Source organism: Bombina bombina, chromosome 2 (genome assembly GCF_027579735.1).
Source record: "Bombina bombina isolate aBomBom1 chromosome 2, aBomBom1.pri, whole genome shotgun sequence".
NCBI lineage: Eukaryota > Metazoa > Chordata > Amphibia > Anura > Bombinatoridae > Bombina > Bombina bombina.
Window position 1 is genome coordinate 1,364,406,739 of NC_069500.1, and position 9,200 is coordinate 1,364,415,938.

Genomic DNA, 9,200 nt, shown 5'->3' on the forward strand with positions numbered 1-9,200 from the left:
CACCAACATTACTCTTATTACCATCATTCTGTTGATGAACAGGTGCAGCCATAGTACGAACATGTTCAACAGAGTCAGCAATGTCTCTCAAATTCAACAGTTTAGCCATACCTCTGTCCTCTGATTCTAATAAGTCTGTACTATACATGAAGGCATTAATGTATTCAAATCAGCCCTCTTGGTCTCCAGCATCTAGTTCTGAAATGTCCCTTTCCGGCACTGGACATATGCTCTGGGTGATCTGAAACAGTTCATCAGTGGAAAAGTCGAGAAGTTTCTTTCTAATATCCTACACCAGACTCTTCCGTACTTTATCCGACATAACGACCCTTCTCACGATCCCTCAAATCACTGTCACCAACCAGCCAGGCCACTCCTTTAACAAATGATTTTTCTTGAATACAGCCACGGCATTCATACTTTTTTGGTCCCGAAGATCATAATTTTGTGAACCGGCGTTCAAGCGCCGATCCCGGACGAGCCCCCAAGAATCTGTTACAGTTTCCATTCAGGAGGTCAGTAAGCAGATTAAATGTTACCTGTTAAAACAGGAAATAAGGAGAATGGGTGTGTACTTCACAGATTCCTTAATGGTTATGAGGTAAAACTCATTGCTCCACCCATGTCAAAATAGGAGTCCTATGCTCTCACAACAGAGAGTTGCATTTTCATGGAAAATTATTACAAGCACCATATAAAACAAATACAATTAAACAAACATCTTTCAATATGAAACAAGAAAATTGCATACAACATTATAAAATTGTGCACATATATTTTATGTGTTACAAATTCACTAAAAAAAAAAAAACTATCATGCATATGAAAGTGATATTTTTTAAAAGGGACAGTCTACTTTTCCCCAGTTTTGCATAACCAAAACTGTTATATGTATATACGTTTTACCTCTGTGGTTACCTTGTATCTATGCCTCTGCAGACTGCCCCCTAACCTCAGTTCTTTTGACAGACATGCATTTTAGCCAATCAGTTCTGACTTTAACTTGAGTTAAGATGTTATTATTTCATTAGGGAACTTACATATGCACTATAATTTAATGGGAACACATATAGTAGTTATATTATACAAGTAAAATAGGCTAGTGAATTGCCCTCGTATTATAGACATGCACCCGATGTGAATGGTCACGATTAAATTTGGTTTACATGTGGGCGGGATTCAGATACACAAAATGATTGAGTTAAGACGTTATTATTTCATTAGGGAACTTACATATTCACTATAATTTAATGGGAACACATATAGTAGTTATATTATACAAGTAAAATAGGCTAGTAAATTGCCCTTGTATTATAGACACGCACCCGATGTGAATGGTCAGGGTTAAATTTGGTTTACATGTGGGCGGGATTCAGATACACAAAATATGGCTTTATGAAATGATTTGTTGCTAACTTAATCAGTGCGGTTCATCACATTCGTCTGGCTACTTGCCCGTCTCGCCAGAGATCAAATATATGGCAGCAGTTATTCCACTGTGGAATTTCAATTATTTAGTGGGCGCATACTCATATATATCGCATTGTAAACATACAACACTTGGTACAACGACGATTAACCAGGGGGCGGATTACTTACATCGCTATTACATCAAAGCAACCAATGATACAACGGAATATGAGAAACCACGGCTTTGGTAGTACAAAGGTGTGGTTTCTTCTACACACATCGCATTGTAAACATACAATACTCGGTACAATGATGAGCAACCAGGGGGCGGAGATTCACATCGGCATCACATCAAAGTAACCAATGATGAAGTGGAATATGAGAACCCACACCAATGATAGTACAAAAACAAACAGCTTCTACACAGTTCATGATTCAGATATACTTGCAAATAAGTAATTAGTAAATTGGACCGTTATGTTGCCACAAGTTGGCAACAACAAGGGGACAATGTGATCCGATGCCTATACTTATCCATTTATGTTAAAAATCTTTATTGCTAATTTTGCATTTGGGCTTATAGCAGATAATGATAAGGAGGCACGCCAAACCATCTAGCAATAATATTATAGGGCATTGCCTTCCCTTTTTTTTTCCCTCTCTTTAAGGATAAATGTATAATAATTATTTGCAGACATAGATAAAAGCCGATTTAGATTTAAGGGTTCATATAACGTACAGCATGTTTTATTACTTTGTAATTTCTTAGCATAGCATACCCTATGTGTTTGTGAGAGGAATTCCCCTCCCCTAATTCAGACATTTCCCTACCCTAATTCAGAGACTCTGATTACACTAGACAGGTGTTAGTCATTGATTAATTAGGAAAGACAACCCACTGCAGGAAGGTAAATGTTTGTCAGTAAGGTACATAAGGCAGAGGTAGGAAGGAGAGTTATTATTTTTTGCCTGATGAAATGGTCTGCGAACTGAGAAACGCGTTGCAATCATTGGGGTAACACTGGTCACCCTGTTATCCACTTTTTATTATTATTAACAACTATTGTGTTGTTTATTTTTAACCCTTTGTTTTTAATAAATATTTGGACTTTTATTTTTTGAGTGGATCTCTCTACCTACATTCTGCCTTTTTCTGGTACACAAAGAGATTAATTTGACACTGGATTCAGCATACCTGGATTATTGTACCTTCTACTTTACAAACACCAAAACCATCAAGAGACCATCTGTTTGGGTGAGCTGCCACACCTGCCTAAATCTGCAGCCGGCTTCCACAAGCACATTGGTGTGCTCCTGGAATATGTGAGTACCCACCTATATTAAGAAAATACTACTGGTTGCATCTTAAATAGTCTGCACATGTAGTGCTCTTGTTTTGTATCTTCCCTGTAGTACCAGCACTACAACACTAAGAGCACTGTTGGACGGGTGAGCTGTCACACCTTCTTAATTCTGCAGCCTGTCCCTACCAGCATTTAAGTGTGCTACTGGAGTACGTGAGTACTCATTTGGCTATATTATCTACGATTTTCTGTTTCCCACTGATGATACCACACATGAGGCGCCCCTCTGTTTTTCTTCATTTTTCATAGTTACACCTGGACCAGCCGGCGAGGAGGAGGCAGCCAACATAGAAATTCGTCTATTTATCTAAAGGACATTAATACCCTTTTTCACTTCCTTAAAGGGTATCATTTGTTGCAAGATAATTGCTTGCCACATATTTTGTTGTTATTATACATATTTTGTTGTTTTTACTATTATTATTATTATTTTTTATAGACGTTTATTATCCCATTGTCCTTTTTTTAGCGCCCCCTCTGTTGTGATTAGGTCACATTGCAGTAACCCCTAAACCGCCACACTCCCGCCTTGCAAACATTAGTTAAATATTATTAACCACTAATCTGCTGTCCCTAACATTGCCGCCACCTACCTACATTTATTAACCCCTAATCTGCCGCCCCCATCGTCACTGCCACTATACTATATTTATTAACCCCTAAACCTAAGTCTAACCCTAACACCCCCTAACTTAAATATAATTAAAATTAATCTAAATAAAAATTTCTATCATTACCTAAATAATTCCTATTTAAAACTAAATATTTACCTGTAAAATAAACCCTAAGCTAGCTACAATATAACTAATAGTTACATTGTATCTATCTTAATTTTTATTTTTATTTCACAGGCAAATTTGTATTTATTTTAACTAAGTAGAATAGTTACTAAATAGTTATTAACTATTTACTAACTACCTAGCTAAAATAAATAAAAAGTACCTGTAAAATAAAACCGAACCTAAGTTACACTAACACCTAACACTACACTACAATTAAATAAATTACCTAAATTAAATACAATTAAATAAATTAAATACAATTAAATAAATTAAATACAATTACCTAAATTACAAAAAAAAACCACTAAATTACACAAAATAAAAAACAAATTACAAGATATTTAAACTAATTACACCTAATCTAATAGCCCTATCAAAATAAACCCTCCCCCCCCAAAATAAAAAAAAACCCTAGCCTAATCTAAACTACCAATAGCCCTTAAAAGGGCCTTTTGCTGGGCATTGCCCCAAAGAAATCAGCTCTTTTGCCTGAAAAATAAATACAAACAACCCCCCCAACAGTAAAACCCACCACCCACACAACCAACCCCCCAAATAAAACCCTAACTAAAAAAAAACTAAGCTCCCCATTGCCCTGAAAAGGGCATTTGTATGGGCATTGCCCTTAAAAGGGCATTTAGTTCTATTGCGGCCCTAACCTAAAAATAAAACCCACCCAAAAAACCCTTAAAAAAACCTAACACTAACCCCTGAAGATCCACTTACAGTTTTTAAGACCAGACATTCATCCTCAACGAAGCCAGGAGAAGTCCTCAATGAAGCAACAAGAAGTCCTCAATGAAGCCGGGAGAAGTCTTCATCCAAGTCGGGAGAAGTGGTCCTCCAGACGGGCAGAAGTCTTCATCCAGACGGCATCTTTTATCTTCATCCATCTGGCGCGGAGTGGGTCCATCTTCAAGACATCCAACGCGGAGCATACTCTTCTTTCTGATGACTAACAATGAATGAAGGTTCCTTTAAATGATGTCATCCAAGATGGCATCCCTTAATTCCGATTGGCTGATAGAATTCTATCAGCGATTCGTAATTAAGGTTGAAAAATCCTATTGGCTGATGCAATCTTCCAATAGGATTGAACTTCAATCCTATTGGCTGATCCAATCAGCCAATAGGATTGAGCTCGCATTCTATTGGCTGATTGGAACATTGCATCAGACAATAGGATTTTTTCACCTTTAATTCCGATTGGCTAATAGAATTCTAGGTATTTTATTTAATTAATTTATTGATAGTGTAGTGTTAGGTTTAATTGTAGATAATTGTTGGTATTTTATTTAATTAATTTATTGATAGTGTAGTGTTAGGTTTAATTGTAACTTAGGTTAGGATTTATTTTACAGGTAATTTTGTAATTATTTTAACTAGGTAGCTATTAAATAGTTATTAACTATGTAATAGCTACTGTACCTGGTTAAAATAAATACAAAGTTGCCTGTAAAATAAATATTAATTCTAAAATAGCTACAATATAATTATTCGTTATATTGTAGCTATATAAGGGTTTATTTTACAGGTACGTATTTATCTTTAAATAGGAATAATTTATTTAATAATAATTATTTTATTTCATTAGAATAAAATTATATTTAATTTAGGGGGTGTTAGTGTTAGGGTTAGACTTAGATTTAGGGGTTAATACATTTATTATAGTAGCGGTGAGGTCCGGTCGGCAGATTAGGGGTTAATAATTGAAGTTAGGTGTCGGCGATGTTAGGGAGGGCAGTTTAGGGGTTAATACTATTTTTTATAGGGTTATTGAGGCGGGAGTGAGGCGGATTAGGGGTTAATAAATTTAGTATAGTAGCGGTGAGGTCCGGTCGGCAGATTAGGGGTTAATTATTGTAGGTAGCTGGCGGCGACATTGTGGGGGGCAGATTAGGGGTTAATAAATATAATATAGGGGTCGGCGGTGTTAGGGGCAGCAGATTAGGGGTACATAGCTATAATGTAGGTTGCGGCGGTGTACGGAGCGGCAGATTAGGGGTTAAAAAAAATATGCAGGGGTTAATAAGTGTAAGGTTAGGGGTGTTTAGACTCGGGGTACATGTTAGGGTGTTAGGTGCAGACATAGGAAGAGTTTCCCCATAGGAAACAATGGGGCCGCGTTAGGAGCTGAACGCTGCTTTTTTGCAGGTGTTAGGTTTTTTTCAGCTCAAACTGTCCCATTGTTTCCTATGGGGGAATCGTGCACGAGCACGTTTTTGAAGCTGGCCGCGTCCGTAAGCACCGCTGGTATTGAGAGTTGCAGTGTTGGTAAATTATGCTCTACGCTCCCTTTTTGGAGCCTAACGCAGTCATTCTGTGAACTCTAAATAGCAGCGGTATTTAAAAGGTGCGGCCAAAAAAAAGCATGCGTAGCTAACGCACCCCTTCTAATGCAAAACTCCAAATCTAGGCCTAATTTAATTACTAAGCCCCCTAACCTAACACCCCCTAAATTAACCCTAATACTAAGTTACAATTAAAATAATAAAACCTAACATTAAAATACAAAAAAAAAAAAAAATAATAAACTCTAAAATTACAGAAAAAAATAAACAAAATTATCAAAAATTTAAAAATTAAACCTAATCCCTATAAAAATAAAAAAGCCCCCCCCCAAATAAAAATACCCCCTAAACTAAAGTATCAATCGTCCTTAAAAGGGCCTTTTTGTAGGGCTTTGCCCTAAGTTAAACAGCTCTTTTACGTTTAAAAAATACTAAGTCCCACCTAACTGTAAAAACCCCCGACCCACCAAACCCTCCAAAATAAAAAAAAACTAACCCTAAAAAAACCTAAACTACCTATTGCCCCTAAATGGGGCATTTGTATGGGCATTGCCCTTAAAAGGGCATTCAGCTCTTTTACTGCCATTAAAAGGGTAATTGGTAATTTGTTTAGGTAAAAGAGCTTTTAACTTAGGGCAATGCCATACAAAAGCCCTTTTAAGGGCTATTGGTAGTTTAGTATTCGATTACGGTGTGTTTTTATTTTGGGGGATTTTGTATAGGGGTATTAGTTTAGGTTTAATTTTTTATTTTGGATAGCTTTGTTTTTTTCTGTAATTTTATATTTTTTATTTTGTGTAATTTGTGCTTTGGGGTTTTCAGTTTTTTTTTTTTTAAATCGACTACCCTCTGGCATGTTTATGAATTTACTCTCTTTTTAATGTTTAATATTCTTTATTAAATAGATATTTTGGTATTTTTCTATTTTTTTTATTTTTCTAGACTTTTTAGACTTTAAGACTCTACTGATTTTGTGTGGTCTTCTTTCTCCTTTGCTTGTATACATATATATATATATATATATATATTACAGAATAATCCTCCAGACGCTACACACTGTAGTACATGAGAGGGAGGCGGCACTCACTGGACTTTACAAAATGCAGAGCTTTATTGTGATGTTTCAGGGGAATGAGCCTCTTCTTCAGCCATGCATGCAAAAATGTGTACAACAGGGCATATTTATACAAACAAACACATTAAACAACGCACCTCCTCCTGTGAAGCCAGATTTTTTATTTTCTAGGCAAACTGCAAACTGGAAGTGACCTTTGGTTGTCTTAGAAACCAACGCCTAGATTACGAGTCTTGCGTTAGGGTTAAAAAGCAGCGTTTTCCGCGACTCGAGCATACCGCAAATCCACTTACGTCAATTGCGTATCCTATCTTTTCAATGGGATTTTCCTAACGCCGGTATTACAAGTCTTGGAAAAAGTAAGCGGTACAGCCTCTCCAGTCAAGACTGTTACCACATTTAAAAGTCAGTAGTTAAGAGTTTTATGGGCTTACGCCGTAACATAAAACTCTTAACTAAAGTGCTAAAAAGTACACTAACACCCATAAACTACCTATTAACCCCTAAACCGAGCCCCCCCTTCCACATCACAAACACTTAAGTAAAACTTTTAACCCCTAATCTGCTGACCAGACATCGCCACCACTTTAATAAATATTTTAACCCCTAAACCGCCACACTCCCGCCTCGCAAACACTAGTTAAATTGTATTAACCCCTAATCTGCTGTCCCTAACATCACCGCCACCAACCTACATTTATTAACCCCTAATCTGCCACCCCCAACGTCGCCGCCACTATACTAAATGTATTAACCCCTAAATCTAAGTCTAACCCTAACCCTAACACCCCCCTAACTTAAATATAATTGAAATAAATCTAAATAAAATTACTACAATTAAATAAATTATTCCAATTTAAAACTAAATGCTTACCTGTAAAATAAACCCTAAGCTAGCTACAATATAACTAATAGTTACATTGTATCTTTCTTAGGGTTTATTTTTATTTTACAGGCAACTTTGTATTTATTTTAACTAGGTACAATAGTTATTAAATAGTTATTAACTATTTAATAACTTCCTAGTTAAAATAAGTACAAATTTACCTGTAAATTAAAACCTAACCTAAGTTACAATTACACCTAACACTACACTATAATTAAATTAATTACCTAAATTAACTACAATTAATTACAATTAAATTAAATAAACTAAAGAACGGAAAAACCCCCCACTAAATTACAGAAAATAATAAAATAATTACAAATTTTTAAACTAATTACACCTAATCTAATCCCCCAATAAAATAAAAAGCCCCCAAAATAATAAAAATCCCTACCCTATACTAAATTACAAATAGCCCTTAAAAAGGCTTTTTGCGGGACATTGTCCCAAAGTAATCAGCTCTTTTACCTGTAAAAAAAAAATACAATACCACCCTCAACATTAAAACCCACCACCCACACACCCAAACCTACTCTAAAACCCACCCAATCCCCCCTTAATAAAACCTAACACTAACCCCTTGAAGATCACCCTACCTTGAGATGTCTTCACCCAACCAGGCACAAGTGGGCCTCCAGACAGGCAGAAGTCTTCATCCTATCCGGGCAGAAGAGGACCTCCAGATGGGCAGAAGTCTTCATCAAGGCGGCATCTTCTATCTTCATCCATCTGGAGCGGAGCAGGTCCATCTTCAAGCCAACCGACGCGGAGCATCCTCTTCTTCTGACGACTCCCGACGGATGAAGGTTGCTTTAAATGAAGTCATCCAAGATGGCGTCCCTTGAATTCCGATTGGCTGATAGGATTCTATCAGCCAATCGGAATTAAGGTAGCAAAAATACTATTGGCAATCAGCCAAAAGAATTGAAGTTCAATCCTATTGGCTGATCCAATCAGCCAATAGGATTAAGCTCGCATTCTATTGGCTGTTCCAATCAGCCAGTAGAATGCAAGCTCAATTCTATTGGCTGATTGCATCAGCCAATAGGATTTTTCCTACCTTAATTCCGATTGGCTGATAGAATCCTATCAGCCAATCGGAATTCAAGGGACGCCATCTTGGATTACGTCATTTAAAGCAACCTTCATTCGTCAGGAGTCGTCGGAAGAAGAGGATGCTCCACGTCGGTTGGCTTGAAGATGGACTCGCTCCGCTCCGGATGGATGAAGATAGAAGATGCCGTCTGGATGAAGACTTCTGGCCGTCTGGAGGACCTCTTCTGCCCGGATCGGATGACAACTTCTGGCCGTCTGGAGGACCACTTGTGCCCAGTTGGGTGAAGACTTCTCAAGGTAGGGTGATCTTCAAGGGGATAGTGTTAGGTTTTATTA